This window comes from Arvicanthis niloticus, chromosome 2, assembly GCF_011762505.2.
Source record: "Arvicanthis niloticus isolate mArvNil1 chromosome 2, mArvNil1.pat.X, whole genome shotgun sequence".
NCBI lineage: Eukaryota > Metazoa > Chordata > Mammalia > Rodentia > Muridae > Arvicanthis > Arvicanthis niloticus.
Window position 1 is genome coordinate 106,249,163 of NC_047659.1, and position 26,307 is coordinate 106,275,469.

Below are 26,307 nucleotides of genomic sequence, written 5' to 3' on the forward strand. Positions count from 1 at the left end.
TTATCACCACCATCTTTTAGAGATCTACTTGTGTGTATGTAAGTGCACTGTCTGCATGCCTGGAGCTTGAAGGGCCCAAAGGAGGGTGATGAATCCCCTGAAACTGGTTGCAATCCACCATGTGGATGCTGGGGACAGAATCCAGGTCTTCTGTATGAGCAACCACCTAATCATTGAGCCATCTCTCTAGTCCCTTATTGTCAGAAAGAAGAGCAAAAGCACGAACATTAACAGACTTTTTGCTGTTTACTACTTATCTTCCAAGTGGTTTCAAGAAGCCCACTGTATGGAGGGAAAATAATGGCAGTACCTGCTTCCTGGAATGTTCTATCATCTGTAATTTTCCAGTGAAGGTAAGCCTTCTCTGTAGCTGACTTGTCCCCAGGCTTAGCCAGGGACCATTTCAGACAATATTTGCTCCATTTGCTGTGTGTCTGTACAGTGAAAAACTTGTCTCACCAACATGTCATCCTGCCTAAACCCTAGAAAGGAATTTCTTTAGTGTTGAAATCTCACGTGGCTCTCAGAAATCCTGCATTTTTCCTCAGTTAAGAGCTAGAAAATGTGTCAGCCCATCTCAGAAAGCCAGGAAAGGGAGCTTCTTTGAGGAGACATAACTTACAAGAAAAAATTTTATTTTTTTTAACTCATTAATTTAAAAATTAGCAGGCTACATAGAATTTCATGGCTATTCCATTGCTCTTGTGTTTTGTGGTTTTGATTATGGAGAACAGCAAAGGTTGCAATTTCTGGTGTGATAGGTTGAGTCCTGGAATGGTGTTGGCTAGGTAGGCCACCAGGGCAGGTAGCATAGCATCTCTGAAACTGACTGACCACCGTTGACCTGTGAGCTGTAACGATTGGCTAATTTAGTCTTCTCCAGCCACACTAGAAGCAATGCTGTAAATATGTATTGTTTTTCACCTTGGTCAGGGTGAATCACAACGGCAAAATTGACTGCAGAAGGAAGGTCAAAATTATTATTATTAATTTTTTTTTTTTTGGTGGGTGAAATTTTGGGCTTCCTGGGGCAGAGAGCAATAACAAATGTAATGGAATTGTCGTTTTGTTGCAATTCCATTCACAGAGAGGCAGCGAAGGAAAAAGGGAACATTGAGTCTTGTTGAGTGTTCAGTTGATATCTGCGCTCTGAGTGAACAAACACACTTTTCTAACCTCATTTCAGCACAACAGGAGGAAGGAGTCGTTGTATTTACAAACATGACATGCTCCCGTGTGCAGACTGGAGGGGACATGCGTAATCACGTGATTAGATCAGCACTGTCGGCTCATTAAGCAGAGAGTATATTTTCCACATAGTCTCATTTAATTACATGTCATCTTGACACTAAGTAGGGACCCTCATTTATAAATCATATCCTGCCCCAAATTCTGCTGTGTGCTTTTCAGCCTTTATACTCTAACCCCTAGTAACACACATTTTTGTCATATTTCAAGGGAACAGTTACTATTCTGGCATTAGTCTCCTGGTCTATTTGAAGAAAATACTTTTATTTTATCTAGAAATATCTCATCACCTTATTTGTACTTTTTAAATAAAATATGCAGGAATTTACCTTTCTATCCTTCTAGAACAATCCATAAACAGAAGGATTAAGCCCAGCATATTAATTAGCCTGTGCTGGGAGCAGGGAAAATATGAAGAAGTGCATTAGTTATCAGCACCTTGCATGGACTGTCTTGAACAGTGTTTTTAAGAATTTGGGTGGTCTTGGCACACGCCTTTAATGCCAGCACTAGGAGGCAGAGGCAGGCTGATCTCTGAGTTGGAGGCCAGCCTGGTTCTACAGAGTGAGTTCCAGGACAGCCAGGGCTACACAGAGAAGCCCTGAAATTCTGAGACAAACAGAGGCAACTCTCTGGCGTTGGGATGGAGCAGGGCCTGTCATGTATTGGTGGGTATAGTTTGTGTGCACACACAAGGAGCAGTGACTGAAACAGAACCCAGAGAACATTCTGGAGAGGTAATAATGCTCTGTATCTTGATGCAGGTGTGGTAATGGCCACATGGGTTATTATATAAGTAAAAATGTCTTAACCCCCACCTGAGAATGTCATGCCTCCTTGTATATAAGTTATACTTCCTGAATAGCAAACATCATCATCATCATCATCATCATCACCATCATCACCATCATCACCACCACCACCTTCACAGTTTGTTAACTCTGTCTCCATCAGTGTCAACATGTTCTAAGCTTGGTTCACATAAAATATTCTATCCTTCAACAAGTCATTTGGAATGTAATTAAACTGTCATTTTCACTTTGCCTTTCATTATAATTTCTATTTAAACTTCAATCAACAATTGATATAGCAGAAAGTTAGGGTTTATTTTTAACATTGGCTACTATACTATACACAAATGTAACCCTCGAACTTAGTTAGGGTTTTACTGTTGTGAACAGACACCATGACCGAGGCAGCTCTTATTTATAAAGGATGACATTTAACTGGGGCTGGCTTACAAGTTCAGAGGTTCAGTCCGTTATCATCAAGGTAGGAGGATAGTACCATCCAGGCAGGCATGGAGCAGGAGAAGCTGAGAGTTCTACATCTTTATTTGAAGGCTGCTAGGAGAAGACTAGCTCCTCAGCGAGCTAGAAGGAAGTTCTCAAAGCCCACCCCACAGTGACTCACTTCCTCAAAGAAGGCCACACCTACACCGACAAGGCCAGACCTCCTAATGGTGCTACTCCTTGGGCCAAGCAAATTCAAACCACTATAACCATTTTCTTTAGTTCTCAGTGTCTTTAAATTGTTTTGGTTCTCTAGCACACAGTGGCACAAGGTTAGGGAGGGAGACCCTGGGGCCAAGACACCTCATGTCAGGCATGTCTCTTAGCTGCCCACTTTTCAAAGATGTATGTTTCTAATTAAGGCAATCTGGACAAATGGGCCTGCGGTGACCTCTTCATTTCCAAAGGACAGCGTGTAAAGAGCTAGGTAAAAACCTTGATTAATGGGCCACTTTAAACTGGGATAATATATGCATTGCCCTTTCTCTAGAGAGGATGCAGCATGGTATTTTGCAGTCCAGGGTGTTAATCTGAAGCTCCTTACAGTTGCCGTTCCCCTGTCATATTTCACAAGAACAACCTTAGAGTTTGTAAATACTCAAGTGAGGGACTGTTTGCATTAATGGATGCTTGCACCTTTCCTGTGGCTAATGCTGATTTGTGTAACGGTACAATGCTAGGGAATTATGACTGTTGTTTGTAGCAGGGGGGTATTCAGGGACCCATAGTCCAGAGAAAGCATTCACAAGTGGCTGTAGGCACCTCTTATGTCACCCACTTGCCTTCCTTCTTGCCAACCTGGGACTCACTCTGTCTGGGAGGGGCAACTTTCCTCCATTTCCTCTGTGTTCTCAACAGACATGGTGGAACTTTTTTTCAGAAGCCATGGTCAATAGTGTGGCCCCCCCCTTACATGAACTCCAGACTTGGGATGCCATGGAACATAGGGGGAAATGCAGATCTGAGGGTTGGAGTTGGAGAATTGTGCTTCAGGAGCCTCCCTACTATCTCCTCAGCAGAGAACTAGCAGTTAGACCTGCCCCAGAGAGTGACAATGGTCTCCTTCCACAGTAAATCGACATGGGATCTCAATGGCCATAGGTTAAAGATAAAGCCATTTGTCCCCTTTCATCTCCCTTCCTTTTTATAGTTCTGGAAAACTACACCCAGATGGGCAAGGGGCAGCAGGCAGTAGACAGGATAGTATTTAAGTCAAATCCTGTGCCACCAACTTCTACTTTAAGGAACCAAGGGGCCTATCTGGGCCCAACCTGGGGAAAGGAGAAATCTGAGTGTAAGTGGAGGATTTTACTTGATCTGAGTTCAAATGCTGTGCAAGGTATCAGAACTGCCCTAGTATGGACAACTGCTTACTACAGGTTCCATCTCTGTATTCTTGCTCCTACAGGCAGTATTGCTATTTTTTTTCCTTAAAAAATGTACTTTTAATTAAAACAGAATTACACTACCAGCACCCCATTTCTCCTTCCAGGCCCTCTGAGGAATGCTTCCTCTCCTACAGACATTGTCAGTGTGAATTTCTCTAAAACCATCTATCCATCCATCCAACAACTCATGAATCCATCCATCTATCCATCAATCAGTCAATCATTTTACAGTCTTGCTTGACATCTTCCAATGGGCTCACAGGGCACCTATAAGCTTTATGTCCAAAGTCCTTTCAGTGTTCTTAGTAGATTTGGCTCCCAACTGCCCCCAAGTCCTCAGTTCTCATCATTTCATGCCTTGGGTGGCCACCCTGGTTCCTTCCTGTTTCTGGAACAGGTCAGACAAATTTTCATCTTAGCTTCCTGCTGTTTCCTTCTGCCGGACATATGTCTCCCCAGACATTCACTTTTCTCTTTTCATCCAGGTTCTACTCCAATGTTTAATCCTGAGAGACGCCATCTCTGTCTGTCCCTGTTCAAACTAGCAGTCTTCCCTGCCTACTTCCGGAAGTTTTTTTTTTTTTTTCATTTCCTTTACCTATGGTTCTTAGCATTTTAAACATGTCACCAGCTGTCTCTTGTGATAGTATCTAACTTCATCAAGGAAATGACTTTATCTTATGTTTACCTTAGAGTCTTGGGCAAAGAGTAGCGAGTCTGTCTGACACATAAAAGCCTTTGAAAAGTGTCTTAGAAGCCATTAAGGGGAGGAAAGGAGCCTTGGTGAAATCGTATTTCATTTAGGATTTAGAAAACTCTACTGTTCATATAGCACCGAGTGATAGTAAGCTCAATACTAGTGTAAGCACCTGATGTAACAAAAGACTACTGTGAGGTTCTTTTCCATCTGTAAAATGAAACGTTTAATCTATAAAACTTGGAGTGAACTCTAGGGTAGAAGGCTAGATTTACAGAAGTTTGTTTATGTGGTACACCCCTTTGAAATGGCTATTCTGTTTTTCATAAACTCCTATCAAAGATGCAGTGTATAAAGTACTATCTTAAATGGGGGCTTGTTTTCCTTGCTGCTGGAGGTAACAGCTTGCTGTATAAGCAAGGATGCCGAAGCATCCTGTGTGTGGGGCTACCGGTCAGAACTGCTCACCTGATACAAGTCCCAGGAGCTCATCCAGAGAAAGGTGAAGACTTTAGGATACCGTGTGTTGGTGGTTTTGTTAGACATCAAAGACTAACTGATTAACTATATTTGAGTGTACTATGTACTAAGTTCTACTGTTAAGAACTGTCAGTCACATAAATGATAGCTTCTAGTGAAAGGTCCGGGACTCCCCAGAAAGGGGTCCACTTAAGTCACAGGATAGCACGCACCCAAAGGACACACGAGAGACTGTCTTGCTGTAAAGCACATGAGGTGGTTTATTAAATCAGAGCTCTGGGCCAGCCCGTATCCCCATATCTCACATAGGGGATAGAGGGACTGACCTCGTGGCTCAGGGGCATAGCGCTTAAATATGGGCGGGGTAGGGAAAAAGCGAACTTTCGAGCGGGTGCACAGGATTGGTTGTTTTACCTTTTTTGAACACTAGTAGGCCGTACCATGGGGGCAGGGTGTAGTTCTTCCCTTGGCCAGTCAGTTTCTGGGATGTTCTTAACAGGCCTTTGTCCTGTAACTCCCCCTCCTCTGTAACTAATTAGATGGACCCAAACCTGCTGGCAGGTGCTTTTCTACCCAAGGTCTAAGGCGAAAAATTCACACATATTTCATAAGATGGCCTTTATAATTTTTCACTCTACACTAGCTCAACTTTCTGGGGATAATATTTGAGGAATATAAGACATACAAGAGAAACCCCGAGGAACTGGTTTGAGTTTAGCTATACTATTTATTCTTGGGGGCAAATTCCTTACTCTTTCTGAACCACACACAGGGAGAGCAGGCCTAAAATACTGCCCTCAACCCTTGCTTAAGACCAGCAATATCAGGATCAGAGACGGAGAACATAAGATTTTACTTCTGTATTGCCTAATGAAAATCTGCACTTTAAAAAGCTTTTCAGGCAATTGGTGTGCCCGATCCGCTACACTTCGAAAAGCAGTCTTGGGTCCAAACCAATGCATCTTGAGGAATTCTAACCAGTGAAGTATCAGCTTTCTCTGGGATCTTTGGTGTCTTTTTAACCCTGGTGGAAAAGCTGATCTGGGTTAGTGAATGTTTCTGTAGATTCTGTCATAGGCAAGCAGGCTCAGTGCTGAGAAACCTTTTTCAAGGCTTCCTTAAAACTGAAGCTTTGTGTTTGGCTAGGGAGTGGTCAGAAGCTCTCAGTCCATCTCCCTTAGGTTGGTAAATTATTTTTTTCTTTCTCGTTTTGAGACAGGGTTCAGGTTGGCCTTGAAGCCCTTGTATAGTTTAGGCGGCTTTGTAAACCAACCGGGATTACAGGTATGTACCATCACACTAGTTGAGCAACTTTTAGTGGTTATTATTATTATTTTCTATCCCTGCTGAAAACGGCCAGAATGAACCAAGGGAGCGACTGTTTTGCATTTCCAACTGCTTGTGTCCACAGTGCCTGGACTGTCCCTTTGCGTCTACAACCCTGCCCTCTTCCTCTCCATTTTTTAAGCTAACCTCCAAACCAGAGCCCTTTCCTCTTGACCCGCCAGACCATCTCAGGCAGCTGAGCATGCCCAGTTCAGCTGCGAGCATGGGCCCCGGTCCCCAGTGCGCAGGTGCCACGTCTCCGGGTTTTGGTGGCCTCCGCCGCCAGGCAGGAGAGGGAGGAAGCCGAGTGGCCTCGGTAGGAGGAAGCCCTCAGGGAGTTCCGGAGCTGCTCCAGTGTAGGGTCTCCACAAAGGGTGACGCCGGATGCACACGGCCAGGCCGCCTCAGCAGGACTTGGGGCAACCGGGTGTCGGTTCAAGTGACAGAGAGAGAGCTGGCCACAGCGGTCCCCGGCATCCTTGGGACCGAAGTCTGGGGGGTGGAGTGGGTGCACGTCTCAGGATCACTTGGGGGAAGACTTTGGAAATCACTTTCTGGCTCAGTGTAAGCCTGTTGTAGTACTTCCTCCGGCAGATTGTTTCTCCGGCTGAATGAATAAAATCCCTCTGTCACAGTGCCTGCTGCAGTGTACAAGCTCTCCGTGTTTGTTCAATGTAACATAGACGAAAGCGCAGTTCCCGCTCCCGGTTCTGGCTGGCTCGCGCCCCCTCCTCCCGGGCCGGGCACCCGCTGAGTCCGTGGCCAGCGGCGCGTGGTGTCCCGCTGCGGGCTCAGCTCAGTCCCTACGGGGGGCGCGCCCAGACCTTGCACCGGGAAGGCGGCGGCGACCCCGGGACAGCCAACCCCCACCCCGGCCGGCCCGCGCGGCCCCGGTCCACCCCCAGCCCCGCCGGGCGCCGCACTGGGCATGCTCCGTAGCCTGGGCAGGTTGGGGCTGAGAGGCGACGGCTTGGGCTCCGGAGGCAGCGTCGCGGCCGGGAGCAGGGGCTGCGGGCCCGGGGCCGCACGGGGCCCGGCTCGGCGGGAGCGGCGGGCGGGCGGCGCCCTGGGCAGCGGGCGGCCGAGGTGAGCGCGACGGGGAGGCGCAGGCCGGTGGGGGGCGGAGGCGGCGGAGGGCGGGGCGGCGCCGGAGGGGCTCGGCGGCCGCGGCGGCGGGGAGGGGGTGGCGGCGCGCGAGCGGCTAAGGAGCCGCGCCGCAAACAGGCTCTCACACGCGCGTACACACACACATACACGCGCGCGCGCGTACACAGCGGGGCTCCCGGAGGCGGCGGTGGCCGCATCCCCGGCAGCGACTCGCCTGGAAGTGACAGGTAGGAGAAGGCGCTTTGGGTCCCGCCCGGGGATGCTCCCGCGGCTCCCAGCCCGCCGGGCTACTTGGCTTCCCGCGGGTGCGTCCAGGACGCGCGCGCGCGCCCCCGGTTGCCCTGCGGGGGACCCGGTGCAGGTGCGGGGTGCGAGGCGTCCTGCGCGGGAGGCAGGGGACCCCGCCGCCACCCGCCTCCCAGGCAATTATCTGCTACTGGGTTTCCTCTGTCTACCCGGACGTTCACCCTCTTCTGCGCTAGAAATAGCTCGGCTCGACGTGTATATGATTATTTTGGTTGGAAATAGTTGGCACTGTGCAACGCATGTAAATGTGTGTGCGTGTGCATCTTCAGCGTCTTCTGGGGACAGCTTAAGAATGATAGACCGTTTCCAGTTGACACTGGCAGGCTAAGTGCTCCTTCAGGGCAGTATTTGGGCCTCCTAAAAGCATGTAAAAGAACATTGCTTTATTTCAGAAGTTTAAAGTTTTTTTTTTTCTTAGTAAATTAGACCCTGGTCTATATTGTACAATTTCTGAGTTTAGACTCTGTAAACTACTGAATCTAAGTGTGAAAACAGAATTTTTCAATTGAACAACTCCAGAGTTATAAAACCAGCATTTTCTAGAAAGAAAGGCAAATGTCTTATATTTCCACAAATATGCATACATTGGAGCTATGACTTTTACAAAAACTAAACTCCTATAGTGATTCTTCCTATTTCTCTAAAGCAAGGGGCTTGCGATTTTATTTGGGGCAAAACATTCGTGGACAGCTGCCATTTTTTTGAAGTAGAAGTGGAATGCATGGTGGTCCATAAATTTAAATTATCCATTTGCGGAGATAAATGTTTTGAATAACCATGATTGGTGCTAACTTCCAAGTACAGACAGGTGTATGATGATTTGAAAAAGAATTGAATTTCTCTTTTAAAGAGAAATCAGACCATAAAATAAAGGTGACCAGGAAGAGCAACCAGTGACTTTACCTGGGTAGACTCCCAGGAGCTCAGAAAGTGAAGAATTACTCTTTAGGTTAGGAAGATTGTGTGTGTGTGTGTGTGTGTGTGTGTGTAAAATTTCAACTTATTTTTTTTTTAGTATTTTAAGACTGATCATTTTGTAAAGGTGTGTTTGGATTGCGAACCGAATGTTGTGAACCCTTCAAACTTTGATATCCTAAGTTGCAGAATGATACAGAGGATCAGAAATTCAGCTCACCAGGACCTTGTGGTGTAATCCCTGACTGTCTGTGTTATGTAATCTAGAATTTTTTTTTTCCCCACAGAACAGTCTTGCATATTTTTCAACTGGTGTATTGATCTATTATATCATCTCTTTACACTGTAGACATTTAATAAATGACTGGTATCTTGGGGGAACCTCTTGTAAGAAAAAAATTACTTTTAAAATGGAATAGCATTTTCTGCGCATTTTTAGGCTGGTGAAACTTGGTTGACAGAATGAGTGTGTCTTTACATGTAACAGTGTGCTGCAGAGTGTTGAGTGGTAGGTTCCTGAGTGTGCTTCCCTCCCCTCCTGCATTTATTACTCAGCTATCAGAACTTAGTTTTGATTTAGCTTTGATGATATCACTACCAGCTCTGAATTAATCACTGTGGAAATGCTGTTTTATAAGTAACTGTCAAAACAGAATTTCAAAAGACTCCATTTGATCACAGAGAGCACATTTACATCTGTTGGAATAATTCTACTTTTACTTTACAAATGCACACCCACGCAGGAGGGCTTCGTGCCGAAATATTCTTTTGCGAGCTTTATATTTGTGTCTTTTAAGATGTGAATGATGTTAAACTTACATGCCCCGGAATCCAGGCTGCGTGCTTTCTGTCATATCAGATAGGGAAATATGGGAATTAGAAAACCCTTAAAGATTTTAAAAGAGCTTTTTAAGAAGTGGATTTTAAAGATTTGTCTCACCCTTGAAACATTTCCTTCCATCCCCAGTAGAGACCGTTTAGTGCTGATGCTAACGTATTTGTTTACTCTCTTTCCAAGAATGTATCCAGCTGCCTGTAGATCAAGGCATATTTGCTGATTTGGGCAACATGCGACATATTTGGCAACCCTAGTGAACATGCTATTTTCTTAGGCTACTACTAATTTGTTTTAAATTTTGGTTCACTGGTAATTAAACAACTAAATGATTGCCTTGTATTCCTGCCTACCTACTCTTCATATGAAATTGGGTTTATACGCGGCTGTGATGTTGTATGTGAACCCATCACAGTGGCATGCTGTGTTGTGACAGGCTGGGATATAAGCTTCTGAGGACAGTGTCTGATTGTCATCCCCAGTTTTTTAGGTGCAGCATGCAAAACCCATATGTCAGAATTGATCAATTGGTGGATTTTAATAAAATGAATAATTAGCTGCCACATTTGTTTTTTATTTTATTATTTTAAAATCTTAAGTTGCAAATAAATTAGATATTTTTAGACCAGAGCAGTTAGGTAATAGTGCTATAGAAATGAATAATTTTTGTAATTTTCACACTTTGAACAAATGCCTTAATAGTGAACTCACATATTTTGGGGGAAATATTACTTGACAAATGAAAATTATGAGGCACATTAGGACTCAGTTAATGTCATTTGTGACCACTTCCAGAGTAAGAACTTTTAAAGAAAACTGCTTGCTTACCATGACACATGCTTTGAAAACCTGTTCTCTGTTCATTCTGTAAAAGCGAGACGCTCTGCATTTGATACTTAGAATGAGGTCAAGGATCCTTGGGATGTTTACTGATCACTATTGGTAGTTCACGTCCAGGCTGCAGTTTGTAAATAGTTACTTTTCGATTCCTAAATGAAGGAATCTGTGGAGGAGGCTAACCACCTCTTGAGAAATAAGGACATCTCCTAGTACTGACAGGCACCTGGTTTTGCAGCTCAAGGATACTGTTTAACTCTCAGAGCTGTCTCTGTCACTGTTTCCTATTCCACGGTCATAGCCAGGGCATTGAATGACCTTGCTTCTATCCCTTCTTATTTATTTTCCTGAGTAATAGTTTTTCCTTTGATAAAGCCTCACCCTTTAAAGTAGAACTGCTTCCTCAAGCTGTAATATTGTTTTCCAGTTCTGCCCTGAGGATTCATGCCTCTGGTCTGTTACTGCCAACAGAGAATGGGTTCACGTTGCCTGCGGTGTGGTTCACGTTGCCTGCGGTGTGGGGAGGCTTGAGTACTAATACAGCGGCGAGCGGATGACTGAGAATCCTGCCTTGTCCTTACAGTGCAGCCTGCTTTCAAAAAGTCATCTCTGAGTGATCTTTATTTGCAAAACCCATTTCACGTGAGTGCGAACCTCACTCTTTGAGAGCCTGGCTCAGTTCTCCTCCCTTTGGATGCTGTTGTTCTGTGGAAGGTGTGACCAGAGTTCCCAGAGGGAAGTAGGAATGGCCCCCCCCCCCCCCTCTTTTCAAATCTTAGCCAGGACATCACTTTGTTGAGCAGAATGAATGGCCAGTTTTAGAAAAAAAATTCTTGCTATGAACTGGACCCTTTGTCTCCTTTACAAAACAGGTGGACAGGCCTGTGGGTCAGAAGAGGAGTCTTCTCCGAAGACCTCTCACAACCACTGTTTATAAAACCTGCGGTGAGCATATTATACACCGTGCGGGCACAGAGCATCATCCTTGCTCTCTTTTCTGGGAGTCTCCCTCACAGTCCTCACATGAGCCCTTGGGGAATTCCACCTCTAGCTACTGAGAGGGACAGGCAGGTCACTGCTTTAGTATGTATCACCCTTGTAAAGCCCTCTTTTCCTTCCGAACAATTAAAGGATGTTATTTAGCATGAATGAACTCACGTAGCCATTTCCTTAGAGGCAGGAAGAACGAGTAGCTCAGATTTAACTTAGTGGCTGATGCAGAGAGAACACAGAGCGCTCAGGTTAGACAGCTCATTTCCCCACCCAGACCAGAGGCCTTCACCTCAGATCATAGTCCATGAATGTAGCTGGTAGGCCTTTAATTTTTACATACTTCCAAGTGACAATTCCAGCGTGAACTAGAGCCGTTCATTGTTAGCCTCTGGTGTCCAGTGGGTTGAAAAGATGTTCATTTCGTATGAATTGACTTTGTTTGTTATTTTTTTAGATTTTATTTGCTTTTATTTTATGTGTATGGGTATTTTGCCTGCATGTATGTCTTAGTACCACGTGTGCAGTGTCCTAGGAGGCCAGAAGAGGGCACTGTTTTCTTTAGAGCTGGAGTTACAGAAGGTTGGTTGTCACCACATGGGTACTGGGAACCAAATCCTGGTCCTCTTGGAAGAACAAAAGAGCTCTTAGCTGCTGTGCCACCTCTCCAGCCAGTGTGAGTTCATTTAAAAGAAAAACTTACTATTTTGATAAGTATGATTCATTTCTGTGGCACTCATAAGTAGTATTTAATTTTACACATTTGAAAAATACTTAGAAGAGTCTAGAGCATTTACCAGAGCGCAGAAATGGAACATGATCCCCACAAGGTGAAGAACATTGACCTGAGCCACGATCACTCTTAGAGTTGGTGGATGGATAGGTGTGGAAATTGTGCTTTGGGTTTGCCTTCATGCGTAGATACTGAGATCTTAAAGTGCTGGAGTCAGTCATCCCTGAGCTTCTGTCCTGATAATGCCCTGTGCTGTTTGTATGGCCCCATGTGTCCACTCAGACCCTTGGTTGACTCTCTTATTAAAGAATACCCTCTCCAAGCCCCTGGTTAAGGATGGTGCTGGATGATGATGATTGGTGTTGGGAACAGCACTTCTGTTGCTGTGACAACCACTCCCCTTCTCCCACTGATGCTACTAGGATCTCTGCCCACAATTCTCACTTTCCTCCATCTGGGAAGAGGGCATTGGTTTCTTTGTTGAAGCCCATGCAGAAGCAGCCCATTTAAAACATGAAAGGCATACTCGGACTCCTGTCTGGCAATCAGGGAACGTTCCAGTGATACCCCACAGGCCACCTCCTGATGCCAGATCTTCCTCTGGACTCATCTCACCCTGTGACTGCATTTGGGTAGAGGAATACAACATTACTCAGCTCTAATAGCCTTAAAATTCTGCGAGTTTTGAACTGTAATTTGGGGTTTTGAACTGTAATGCAGGAGCCAGATGCCATCCCCAGGGCCTCTGTGTCCTCCAGCAAGGCTAAAAAGGAGACCATATTAAGCAATTTAGCCTCAGGAGGACGGAAACATCCAGGAGAAGCGTTTGGGGACCACTGATGTTTAGGGGCACATCGTGCCTCCTCTGGTCCCATGGGCTTTAGCGGGAACATTCAACTTTTCTGCTCATAGTAGCAATAACAACCGTAAAGGGGAAACAAAACAAAACCCCCAAAGCAGATATTTGTCAAGAACGTGAAACATGCCACTTTATTTAATCTTCCTAGATACTTTTTTTTTTGGGGGGGGGGAGGGCAAGAGTTGTAACAGCCTCTTGGGTTTACAGTTGAAGAGAACTTATATTTGGGAGGTTAATCTTGCCATGGGCTTAGAGTTGAGATTGCAATCTAAGTAAATTGACACCTAAACCTTTTTTTGTTTAGTTTTTTTTTTTTTTTTTTTTTTTTTTTTTTTTTTTTTTTTTTTTTTTTGGGTCTAGCTGTGTAGTACACGCTGGCTCCAAACTGCAAATCCTCTTGCTTTAGGCTCTCAAAGGCTGGGATTATAGGCAAGCACCATGTTAACCCAGAACTCCAACTTTTAAACCAAGGTTCCGTGTTACCTGTAGTTAGTATAGTGCATGCTGCAGAAGGGACACTTTTTTCTTTCTTTCTTTCTTTTCTTTCTTTCTTTCTTTCTTTCTTTCTTTCTTTCTTTCTCCTTCCTTCCTTCCTTCCTTCCTTCCTTCCTTCCTTCCTTCCTTCCTTCCTTTTTTTCATCTGTCTGTCTGTCTGTCTGTCTTAAACCACAAAACATGGTGTGGCAGTTCTTTTAAGTGTCTGGGCTTAGATGTAACAAATGTGCTTCTGGCAACTGCTGTGAAGATGTATCTAAATAGCAAGTTGAGGATAGCCCTGTTCTCTAGTCTTGTTCTAGGGGTTTTGTTTCTGCAGTTGCATAGACTGGAAGACCAAAGGAGGGGATTCATAGATGCTAACCTGGATAGGGGACTAAGAATGTAAAGATCTGGCATTATTTTTTCTTTGGTTTTGGGAGAGATTGTAAGGGCAAGGGGTAGGCCTGGGAGGACTGGAAAGTACATGTGAAATTTCCAAGTAATCAATAAAAACATTAAGGTCAAAAGAAACAGTAAGGTCATCTCTCAAGGGCCAGTTTTCAGCTGGCAAAGTTTTATGGCTTCAGTGAGGTTGCTGTGACCTCTGACTGAGGAGACAGGTAAACCATATACACAGGTGCTGTTAAACAGGTATCAGGGACCTTAGGTGTGGTGGCATAAGTATGTCCCTTTTTAAGAGGAGCTGCCAGAGGAGTCTGCCACTGCATGCACATTTTATAATGTAGCAAGGGATACAGAGTATTTGGAATGGGAAGTTCCTCATTTAAAAGTGCATGGATTGGGTTGGAGAGCTAGTTCAGAGTACTGGCTTTTTTTTCCCACCTCAGAGGACCTGTGGTTTGATTCCCGGCGACTTAGAACCATCTGTAATTTCAGTCTCAGGGGATCTAATGCCCTCTTTGGTCTCTGTGAGGACCAGGTACATACATGGTGCATAGCTATGCATGCAGACAGAAATTCATACACATAAAATAGATATGTTAAATGAACTAAAAAGTGCTTGGAAGTTTGGCTGAAGAGATTGCTCAGTTGATACAATGATTGTCACATAGATGTGAAGACCTGAGACAGAGCCCAAGAATCATGTAACAAAGCTGGGAATAGTGGTGTTATTCCAAATTCAGGGAGGTAGAGACCGGCAGATCCTGAGGCTTGCTGGACAGCCAGCACAGAGCAATCAGTCATCCCCAGGCCAGTGAGAGACTCTGTCTCAAAAAACAAAGCTCAAGGATGTTGCAGCTGAGGAATGACACGGGAGGTTGACCTTTGGCCTCCACTTGCATGCACACAATCCATGTTATTGCCAAACCGGACACATTTGTGGCAGGAATTCAGCCTCAGACTTCCCACGTCGGTCCTTCTGTCAAGTGTGAATTCTCAGATGCACTGTGCCCTAGAAAATGCCATTAGTTTTATTTGCTTTTTCAGACTTTTTTTAAGGGGGAAGTTTTAAATTTGTTATATAGTCTCCTTATTTTCAATGAGCATAAAGTTCTAATATCTGGCTTTTTTTTCTCACCCCATTTTCTAAGTCACTGGCAAGTATTCAGAGTTGAGAGAAGCGGGGGCATGGTTTTCAAGCTCATTTCTTGACAGTGCTTTGAAATGTGATCAGTTTAGCGTAGAGAAATGAGTGACCTCCCTTATTATGGGGTCAGAGAGGCTCTCTTGCCTCTGTCACTGGTTGAATTCTGGAGATCATGGGATAATTTCTCCCTGTATTGACAGTTGTACTATGTATTTATCCTGAACACTGAGAAGTTAGATCTGTTTCTGCATGTGAGTATTTCAAGGTGCACCCACAACCTGCCCTAAGTTTTCCTTCTTAGTCTTCAATGGGAGATCACTTTGGGTCAAATGGAAATGTAGTTCCTTGAGTGGGGTTCTCCTGTATCTATTGATGTTTGGTTATTGACTACATAGTCAAAGCCCTCTCTGGAATTTAAGTTTTTATTTCCGCTGGTTTCTAAAATGATGTAAATGATGTACTGATATGTTCTAGTTGAAATGACAATGCAGAAATACAGAAGCAATATGTAAAGTACTCTTTTCCACCTACACCCTCTACAGATATAACCATTGGCAACAGCTGCAACTGTCTCTCCCCCCTCTTTGTCCATTCATTTACATACACAAATACATATACGTAGTTTTCTTGTTATATAAATTGGATGATACTGTACATGTAGCTGTATTTTATTATATAAACTGCATCATACTACATTTATTTTTTGTGACTTACTTTGTCTCCATAACTTTATCTTATGATAATTTTATTTATTGTCTGGATACTGGTTATCTCATCTTTGTAACACTGTATACAGTCTGGTAAGACATATAATCTTGTAGTGCTTTAACAGTGGGCATTAATGGTTTTCTCATGATTGGACAGTGAAAGATAGAAGATTTCTTCTCATTGGTTTTCATGATTTTTTTTGAAAATTTATTACTAGATTCCAAGAAATAGAATTATTTGGTCAATAAGACTTATGCATCTTTAAAATTCAGAGAAAACACAGTCAAATTGCCTTTTTATAAAGGTCCCTGATAGAATTTCTGTCTCACAGAATCTCAGGTTATGCATATAAATGGGTTGTCTAACTGAAACATAGCCCAGATTGTTACACAGCTTTACTAGTTCAATTAGAGTTCAGTTATATTGTATACCCGGAAATGACTTTAGAAATAAATAATTTACTTAAACTACAATTCTTAATAAAAATGTATTCTCCAGTTAAGGGGCTAATGTGAAAGCCCTTTAATAAAGAAATATTTTGTGGAATCAGAGTAAAAAGTCTGTTTTCTGATCATCTTGCTTAGCTTTGAGATGCTAGGCCTTCTCCAACAGGGACATGTCGTAAGCTTCTTGAATTTGTGTTCAGAGAAGTCAGGACCCACAGGGCAGATGCATAATACAGATTGATACTGACCTTGGACAATTAAGTTAATTAGAGGGTTAAAAATGCCTGTCTGGGCTTATTGGTAAATTCAGATTTGCTAATGTAGTCTCCTTTCCATGCTCTGGGTTCTGAGTCCCTGTGTTCAGATAATTACAGGTCAAAATTATTTGGGGGAAAAAGTATCTGTCCTGAACATGTACATATTTATTCCGGGCACACTATAACTGAGCTCTTTCCACAGCTCTAGACATGATTTGATGGTTATTCCCTGAACAATACATTCTTATAACTATTCATGCTGTATGAGGTACCACAAATAGTGAGATGGTTTAATATATAAGGGTGTGTGTGTAAACAAATACCACTCTGTTTTATCTAAGGGACTTGAGTATCTGTCTATGGAGTCATGGCAATACAAACTGCTGGTGGCTGAACAATATCTGTGTAGAGCTCTCAAAGAATCCACTGTAAGCTAGGGTTGGCAGTACTTACCTGTAACACCCAGTAGGCAAGAGGATGTTGAACTTGAAGCCAGCCTGGGTTACATAAGCATGACCCAGTCTCAATACACCAACTCCCCAAACCAACCAACCAAAATTGTAAACAAGCCTACAACAAAAGCTAGAAAAATTGGAACCCCTTATACCTTCTCCCAAGAGATTTGGAGGGATCAATGCCAGTGCTCTCTTACTAAGTGTCATCATTGAGTACCTGAAGTTAATTTTCATTTGTTTGAGAAATGAATTGTAGACAAAAAGAACTGTGTACCTTAGAAACTGCATTGTATTTTCATTTCAAGAGTTATTGGGGAACATAGTAAATCTAGGTCACTGATATTGATCTCTCTCAAAAATGACAGCTTTGATAATTGTAATTATTAACAATAATATAAATCTATTTAGTTGCTTTTCAGAATTTGATGGCATGCTCTTAGGAGCTAGCATCTCAGGGTCAGGGTCAGGACATCCTGATGGAAGTACATGGGAGGAAAATGGTAGCCTGTCTCTTCCAAAGATGGGTCTGTATCCTTCAGCCGTTTCTCCAGATACCTACTGTAAAAACAAACTTCTGGTTAGCTTGGCAGAGACATTCAGATCCTGAATGTATGCCTTCTGTATGTTTATTTATTTTTTTTTACAGCACATTGAGAATTGTAGGAGTACAGTAAGATTCAGTTAGAGTTCCTTGGCATTGAAACCTAGTATATTAAAAAAAAAAAAAGTCTGTGCTAGGTTTAGGGAAACCTTATTGTATAGCACAGTTTACAGACAATTTCCTTTGACAGTGTCTGTGAAAACTCACTCTTCAAGCCTATGTCTTAGGACCTGACTAGAAGGTAATGTGTAAGCCAAGTCCTCTGGGGAGGGCTCTGCGAAAGACCCTTTAGAAACTGTGGGCAGATGAGCAAAGAGCTAAAGTGTGGCCTGGCGAGGAAGGCCGAGGCTTTGTGACTGGAGGGAAGGAGCAAGAAGAAACAATCTGGAGCTGTGACCTTTGTAGGGGACACAGTGGCCCTGTAATACAGGAACGCAGGAATGTAAGTAAAACTACCTCTGTCACCTAAATAGATGAACCCAGATAAAAGCTACGGAGCATGGCGGGCAGGGTGGGAAGAGCTCCTGAATGGTCAGGAGAGGCAAATGGCAGCACTCAGCCACTCCCCGTGCTGGAGTAGCAGGCTAGATGGCACATCAGAGCAGGAAACCTGTTGTCTGTTTTGTGAAAAAGAAACTAAAACTCTAGCTACAACAGTTAAATTGAAACCTGAGATTGTTCCATGGTTATCACATGGCTGCTGCCAGTAAGACTCATTGTCCTCAGAGCAGCCTTGGTTGACAGTGTTTCCGTGTCATTTGGAATAGACTATTTTTCTTTGGTAAAACCATAGAATGGGAAGCTTAATATGTTTATCTGATGGGTTAGGTTTAGAGGTGAAGGGATTCATACAGTCTGTCATTATTAAATTGGATACCTGGGAAGTCATTCCTTTGCTTTTAATATTTTGTTAAATTCTTTTATCTAAATATCAGGTATTCAGGGTTGGGGGAGACTAGGAAGCAATTAAGTTATTAGTGGTAATTTTCCTTCGAAGAAGTCAATTTAAGAAAATCTTCAGGATCACTTGGAAGACATGAACAAAATCTATTTTCTCATTTGTTCAGCAGAAGCAGCGAAACTCCACACATGATCAGCTTTAGCTGCGGTCTTGTGTTTCTGCTCCTGGTGTTTGAAAAGGAGAAGACTGCTCTGTTGGGTTTGTGCATTTGTTCTTCGTGAACACACAAGGGAATTTGATTAGAATCATAAAATTGGGCAGCTGGAAGGGATTCACCTTTCCTTACATCCAACGTTTTAGTTTAAGTTTCCAAGACACCGGCTGTTGGCCTCTGCTGCCGTGTGGTCCCAGAATCGCCAGTAAGGTGCAGCATCCCCACTTCAGAGTAAACAGATTTTGGTTGCTTGATTCAGTTTTGTGGTTCCTGCCGTGGATTTTGAAGTCCCTGCTTCGGAAGGCTTTCTTGTCCCTTGCATACAAACTGTTTTTATGTGTTGAGGCAGAGCTTCATGAAGAGCTTTCACCACTCACCACTTGACCTGGTGTTCTCTGGAGGCCTCTACACTGCTCACTCTAAAACTCTGTCTGTAGGAGATGGTTCTTTTGCTTTTACCGTTCTGTCAGCTTATTGTTTACTGAAAACTCCCAGAGCTGTAAATTTTTGTCTGAGTTTCAAATGCATCCTTTGCTAGAGATCTTGACCTTGAAGTCCTATGGGTACCTGCAGGTCAGAATGCCCCCAAACAAACAGAAGCCCTCAACTTCACTTCAAATACACGTCTTATCTCAGTTTCTGAACCTTTGGGTAACAAGTCGCTTATCTAGTGGATCTGCTGCCCCCCCTCCCCAACCCCCTGCCCACATTGATAGCTCTTTGTTTATTTTTTCTTCTGTTTTTGCATCTCCCTGCCCAAGTTTATGACTGTAGTAGTTTTCTTGTTATGACAAATGGAGGACAAGAAACAATTTAAAGGAGGGACAGTTTATTTTGGCTGGAAGTTTGGGACGGTACAGTCCCTTCTGGCTGGGAAGGCATACGCAGAGCTGGCAGGTACAGGGTAGCAGGCATGCGAGGTTGCACACTTACATCACTGCTGATAAGTAAGAAGAGAGAACCTTTGACCAGAACATGGATAGTCATGCATGAGACCTGTTCCTCAGTGACCAGCTTCCTACCTCTTAAGGGTTCTACAGCCTCCGAAATTGTCACCAACAGCTGGGGACCAATTGTTTAAATACATACACCTGTAGTAAACATCTTAGATTCAAACCATAACCATAACAATATCCTTATCATTCTAAGCCCGAATTATTCCAGCTGTATAATTCACCCCATCTCTCATCTGTCAATCATGTATTCTCTTGGCTCTGGAGTGAGCAGCAGGTATTCTTTAAAATGATGCTTTGTTGTTGTTGTTGTTGTTTTTCCCCTTCCATGTAGGAGTTTACAGTTTGCAGGAAGAGAGACACACAAACTGCTACTTTATAACTTTACATCTTTGCCTATGACTTCCTTCTTCACATCAGCTAAAGAAATCTGCAGAAAACAAGTCTCGGAGCATTATTTATAAAACCCTTCCACAACTCCCCAGGGCTTTCAGGATTAATTTCTGTTTCCCTAATTTGCCAAATGCAAGCCATCCTTGGTCTGAACTCTGCAGTGAGATTTTAACTCCTTTATTTGTATAACCTGTATTAAGCGTTATTAAACTCCAAGAAGCTAAATGCCGTGGCTGCTGCGCATTTGCTGATGTTGAACTACTCACCCTCCTCATGGCTCTTCATAGTCTCTGGATGAGGGGGGGACCTTTATCCCTCACAACCGGCTTAGATTCCAACCCCAGTGCTGGTGGGTGCTGCACCTCTGTCTCCATGTCAACTGTGCGTGTTTTAGCTACAACATGACTAGTGCGCAGAAAAAATTGGGCGCGTCATTGGAACTAAATCGGTGTCTCCTAAATGAGTGAGTGCTAAATGCCAACATTGCAAATTCTGCCTGCGGAGTAAATTAGAAAAGCAGTGAGTGAGCAGGCCAAAGGAGGGCCACAGTGAAGAGCAGGAAGCCGGCTACACACTTAGAAGGGAATCCCTGGTTGCTGACAGATGGATGGCAGAGCAACCATTTTGGAAAGGTGATCAGTAATCTGGAAATGCTGTGTTCGTTACTTCTCTAACAGAAACTAATGTTATAATAGCAAGCCACGCCCAAAGGTGTTTCCCAGGAGACAGCCTATCATCTGTGCCTGGAAGACACACGTTCATCTTGTCTTTTCTGTGCCGTGAGCTCAGTTTTAATGTATTTTGCTTGTTTTCTGTATGGTGTATTTCCTTATAACAGCAAGTTAGAGAAATTTCTCCATTTCAAACTTGCAGGGAATTCAGGGCGAAAGTAATTTATTTAAAAAGATTATTTTATTTAGCCAGGCTCACCATGATCTAAAAGGCTTTGTACTTACTTTTTTGCATTGTATTTTATTTTCAAAATGACCTGGGAATATATCACTGCCAAATAGAAATACACTTAATTGAAGGGGAATATTCCACTGAATAATATTTTTGAAAGAGTGTCTTTTTTGTGCTCCAGAGTTGGGGGACTGACTATGTTATTTATGATAGTTTGAGTTACTCTGAAGAATGGCTTTTGAACTGGAATTCCACCCCCCCACACATGTGGTGTGGTGGTGTTTAAGAGCTTTCTTTTCTTCTTCAATTCACATCTTTTTATTTAGCAAATCTCTTTTAGCTTTGTATTGAAAAAAAATGCTGCTGAGAATGTTAATTATTAAATAGATTATTATTCAAGTTTCAATGGAGACCATATTTAGGAGGATTTTAGTTTAGTTATTGCAGCTGCTGAGAAAATACAGCAGCACTTGGAAATGAACAGAGTGTTTCCTCTTATTTAGAGCCTTTTGGACCTGGGATGCTCTTGCAGAATCAAGAGCCTGGCCTCATTCTGTCCGTTTTCCATTCCCTTTGAAGGAATCAAAGCAACTGGCTAAAGCTCCTCTCCATCTGTCATAAGTAGCGTGCAGGGGATTTCTCCAGCCTCTCAGGGAAGAGGAAGAATTTGAAGCACACAGATGACTTGGGCCTTAGTCCTCAACCTGAGGTGACTCAGTGTAACTGCACTCTTCTGAACTGTTCAGTTACAGGTCAACCCTTGTTTTGTAAGTTTGGATTTAAACAGGTCGAGCTCTCAGGGTTCTCCTAAAGACTGAAAAGCAGGAGGAGTCTACTCCTTGACTGAGAGTTGCAGATGTCTGTCAAACCTTCTGGAAATGTTCCTCTTTGTACCAAACCAAGGTGTTCCCAGCTTTGTGGGAGAACTGACAACAGTAGTTACTTGGGAGGTATACTTACTGTCTCAACAAGGTATTTGGTCTGAATATTTTAAGAGAAATTTACTCATTTCCTGCTAGAAGACAGTACAGCCTTTATACCCCAGAAGCAACAAAATACTAGAAAACAGTGCATAGTCACTGTTTCCTACATTTCTCCTACATTCCCACAGGTATGAGACCCTGAGAGTGGAAGACACCCCCCCCACACACACACCATAGGCATAACCAGAAAGACACAGAGATACACACACCTATATACATATAAGCTCACAGACAGGCAGATAAACAAACACACATACCCCCTCAGACACAGACAGACAGACAGACAGACAGTCACACTAATGTACCCACATACCCCACAGGTATACACACACAAGACAGACACATGCAGACAGTCAGACTGACACATACATATTCAGGCACATGCGCATAGAAAGACACATACATAGGCAGGCTCATAGGCATAGACACACACACACACAGATACTTGTACAAACAGATACATACACAGACAGACAGACAGACAGACAGACATAAACACCCATTCACAGACAGACAGATAAGCAGGCAGACAGGCAGAAAGACAGATAAATGCAAGCATGCACACATGCTCAAGTACTGAAGTGATAGCCAGCATGTATGAATTGGGATATACAAGAAACCATACTGGAGACATGGAGTAGTTCTGTGATATTTTAGAGTCATTACTTTGCAAAGTCATAATATTTGAGAGTTGTAATTTAGAGTTGTACTATTGCAATATTTTATAATGTGGTTTCCCAGGTTACTTTGAGACCCAGTTTAGAACCCAGTGTGCTTTAGATCTGTGCTATGTTCCTTGGGCCTCAGGAATGCAACTTCGTTCTTTGTGTAATCCTGCAGTGTAGGCATAATTATCGTTTGATACTAAGAACACTGAGTGATTAAAACATTTATTCAAGGTCTTGTGATTGATTTACAGTACAGATAGGCTTCAAAATAAGCTTGCTCTGGGTACACATTGCTGTATCTGTTGCCCGTGTGAATATAGAGGAAAGGTCACAGGAGGACAGAGATGAAAAGGTAGCAGTCTTAGCCAAGGAGAAGCCATGATTGCGTGAACCTTGATTTCAGACCTTAGCCTCCATGAGTGTGAGAAAATAAGTTTTTTTGCTGTTCAAGCCACCTGGTGTGTGGCATTTTGTTCGAGCAGTCACAGCAGCATCATATATATATTAGGATCCTATTGAGATAGAAACCCAAGGAAATGTACATATTATAAAGTACAGTAGTGGAAATGACTTATTAGCTATATTGGCTCATTATTAATGTATTTATAAAGCTGGTTCCAGCACACCTGTGACTTCTATAGTTCAGTGTTTACTTGTTTAGTATTCAGTGTCTTATCACTGCGTGTACACACACACACACACACACACACATGCACACATGCACACACGCACACGCACACGCACGCACGAACGCACGAACACACTCTTGGCCCAAATCTCCCTCAGGCTGACGTTGACTATGCCTGTTTCCTCATTGACCTTGCACAATATTTGACACGAAGCGAGTGCTTTATATTTGCTTGTTGAGTAAGTTATGTAAAGGCAAGTGCTTGGCAATTTAGGAGAACAAAATGATGAAATTAGTCTAATAGTCTAATCTTAGAATATTAATTTTGGCCTTTGAGCCTGAGCTCCTTGTCTCAGAAGGCTTGGTTTACAGTGCTTTTTAGAAGCTGTCTTAACATTCTGTGAGTGGAGCCTAGCAGAGTCCTGCCTTTCTTACCTTCTTTTACTGGGTGAACTTCACGCACTTCTTTGAGAAATCCCAGAATGGAAAGATAATCGTATTACATGGTCTTAAATCATCTCCCACCATTACTAACTCAAATCATTGCCTAATTTATAATTTTATAAATGACATATAATTGTGGGTAGTTTTAGAACAGTATTTTGTTTTTTTTTTCTCCAGAAAATATCTTAATTTTTTTTTTTTGTAACTGAGGATTTCCATTTGCCATTCTCTGTTGGAGAATAAATTATTGTAAGACTTATACTAAGTACTGTATACCATACCAGTTTTTGTGACTTGGTGCTCATCAGGGGAACACATATAGCAGAATAGAGTTTTTATGAGTGCGGTATTTTATTTAATGACTTCTATGCAAATTACTGATATAGAAATAAAATACTTGTGTAATTGAGGTTATAAGATAGGGAACATACCTGCTAAGTGATTTATATTCAGTATATTCTTAAATAGAAAGATTGACTATAAAGGCATCATAAATGGAAAGCGTTATGTCATTATGCTTTAAGTTAAAAAGGAATACATGGATATTTTGAGTAAGCTGGTGAAATATTGTAGTGCTAAATCACAGAGATTTTGGTTGTGTAGGGATGATGTACTTTTATTTAAAGCACTCTATCTGGCACCTGATTTAGCTACATAGAATGAAGTTAGATAGGACATATAGTTTCTTCCAGTGTATGATTAAAATTTTGGTGATTCACTTGAGCAGCTATGGTCAGTTGAATTTCCTTGAGTAAAGTATAAGCTGTACAGTCTCTTTGGTCATAGTGAAGCTCCAGTTTTAAAGTGAGAATCATGCAGCAGCTTGCACACAGTAGGTTTTTTACATGCCCTAAAATTAATATATAAGCTGAAGAGAGAGGCCACATGCTGTTCTTCCACATCTATCCTTAGTTCGTTATTTTTTTAAATCCTATTTTGGATTTTTATGCATTCTGCTGTTTCTATAATTGGTATCTAAGCAATGCATTTTTTAACATTAATTATCAAGTTTTGTCTTAGTCTTAAATTTTATGTGGTTATGTGTGGCAGCATAAATGGGCATCACCTACCTTGCTGACACCTACTTCCCTCAGTGGGAAGTATGTTGACCTTGACTGTGACTTTGGCATTGGGGATGGCTGATGATCTGAAAAGATAAAGCCCACTGGATTGTACGTGTCCGTTCCTATCACATCTTCAACTACCCAATAAAATAAGGCAGAAAGCTGCCAAGACTTGAACACTTTGGATATAGATTACCTTAAGCATCACACCGATTTACCCACTGGAAGTAGTTCATTTTCAGAAGAATCTTTCTCCATTTTGTAGGTTGGTGTTACAGTCCCAGAGACAACATGATTCTTATTGTAGCTTAGAACAGAGGGATTGCTGTTTTTAATTTTGAAAAGAAAAACCTTACAGTTAAGCCTTTTTGGTTTGAGGGATGTTTGAAAAAGCACCCACTTGCATGACTCAGTTTGGACAGAGGAGGAGGTGATGGGAATTAAATCATCGCTGTGATTATTACCCTCCCTTCATCGCTGACTTTGCTCTCGTGAAGTGAGGCAAAGCCATCAGAACAATAAAATGTGGTCATCTGAAACTCATTCACGTAGACAGAAGAGAACGTGTGTTACAGTCCATGGTCTTGTGCAGAAAGTAGCTCTTTGGAGTTACTCTCAGGTACAACATCGATGTCTGGGAAGGAAGCTGACATTTTCCAAGTGTCTTGTGAAGGCTTGGAACCCCAGGCAGTCTTCTGGAGGTGGCTTAGCAATGTGTTATGGCCTTCCAAAGTTGTCAGTGACAGGCCAGATCGCCTTGGGCAATTCTGATTCCTTCCTTATTGATTTTGTTGTGTGTCCTGTGAGGTATGTAGCAATATCCTCATTCTGTGAATAAGGAAACCGTCTTGTTGAAATAATTGGTTGAGTACTGCAAAGGAAGCATGTCACAGAGGGTGAGCTGGAGTCAGACCCCTCAAGGCCTCTTTTCCTGTGTGTCCCATTCCCCAGAGCCTCCTCCTCCAAGGCTGTGTTGCCTAACAACCAACCTATGGTTTTGCCCAAGTAGAGTGTTGTGTTCCTGATTAAATGACTGAGGTCCCTGGAATATGAAGAAAGTCTCAAAACCAGGGAGCTGGGAGAAGTCACTGGTAGCTGGTGGTGCCCTGAGCAATTCTCCTGACACAGGCTATGTCACGTCCTCGCTGTGAAGAGATTAGCTAAGTGAAGGCTTAGGCTTTCTGAACTTTCCTTCAGGTCTGTACTTTTGTTGCCTGGCGGGGCCACTCTGTCTCCTGTATGTCTGTTCAAGTCCATTGTGCTTCAGTCCATCCAGTCCAGCTTGCATTTGCTTTTGCTTCACTTGGTTTAATACTTTTTCATCTTTTCAAACCTTTTGTGTGTTTCTTACCCAAAGGGTGGATGGATCTCTTGTTGAGATTGATTGATCGATTGATTGGACAGCTGGACAACTTCTGGCAAGCGTCACTGTTTGGGTGAAATGTTTGGTCTCTTTCCACTGAGCGTCTCTTTTGATGACTGTACTGCGGTGGTAGGGATGGATATGAGATGCATTGACCTTTTGATTTTTCAGCACTGCCTCATTTTTTTTTTCGTTTTTGTTTGTTTATTTGTTTGTTTTATCTTAACAAATCTTCGGGTTGGATCCTCAGTGTAACTCATTTGTTGACTGGATCACAAAGTATAAAA

General features: G+C 42.8%; 1 protein-coding gene across 13 annotated transcripts in view; it reads left to right on the top strand.

The window, feature by feature from the left end:
• The first annotated feature begins 7,390 nt into the window (after window positions 1-7,390).
• Plcb4 (phospholipase C beta 4) overlaps window positions 7,391-26,307 on the top strand; it is a 355,587-nt gene continuing 336,670 nt past the window's right edge. For 4 of the 13 annotated variants that reach the window (XM_076929824.1, XM_076929822.1, XM_034494413.2 and 1 more), the window contains exon 1: window positions 7,604-7,765. The gene's annotated coding sequence lies outside the window, so the exon portion shown is untranslated. Of the gene's footprint in view, window positions 7,518-7,603; window positions 7,766-26,307 lie in introns of those variants that run through there. The other 9 variants (XM_076929820.1, XM_076929819.1, XM_076929816.1 and 6 more) reach the window with 7 other exon arrangements.